Here is a 389-nt window from a genome sequence, read left to right on the forward strand (position 1 = left end):
GGAGGAAAGCCAGCCGTTCCGAGAACGAACATTATCCCATCAGGATGAAATCCGCCCCGGGCGGGAATCGAACCCGCGATCTAGCGCTTACAAGGCAGACGCGCCACCAACCAAGCTAACTAGGCTGGCAATCTCTTTACCCATCTTTCTCCCTCCCATCCATTTGTGTATTTCAGTTTCTTGTCACCAGGGATTGAAGAGGGTCGGACGCACGAGGTTTTATTGATTCCGTGGGAAACTCTCCCGTTGCCCATGTCTGTTATTTTCAGTGCTTGGGTGAGGTTTATATTGTGCTTAATTTCCCTCTCCGCTCAACTGGCACTGTTGGTGTAGTGGTATCATGCAAGATTCCCATTCTTGCGACTCGGGTTCGATTCCCGGACAGTGCA

The 389-nt window shown here is 51.2% G+C and overlaps 1 non-coding gene across 1 annotated transcript; it reads left to right on the forward strand.

The window, feature by feature from the left end:
* Positions 1-318: 318 nt before the first annotated feature.
* Positions 319-389, forward strand: Trnag-ccc. Its single transcript has one exon. It is a non-coding gene; the product is annotated as a tRNA-Gly (tRNA).

Source organism: Diaphorina citri, unplaced genomic scaffold (genome assembly GCF_000475195.1).
Source record: "Diaphorina citri unplaced genomic scaffold, Diaci psyllid genome assembly version 1.1 scaffold70372, whole genome shotgun sequence".
Classification (NCBI taxonomy): Eukaryota; Metazoa; Arthropoda; class Insecta; order Hemiptera; family Psyllidae; genus Diaphorina; species Diaphorina citri.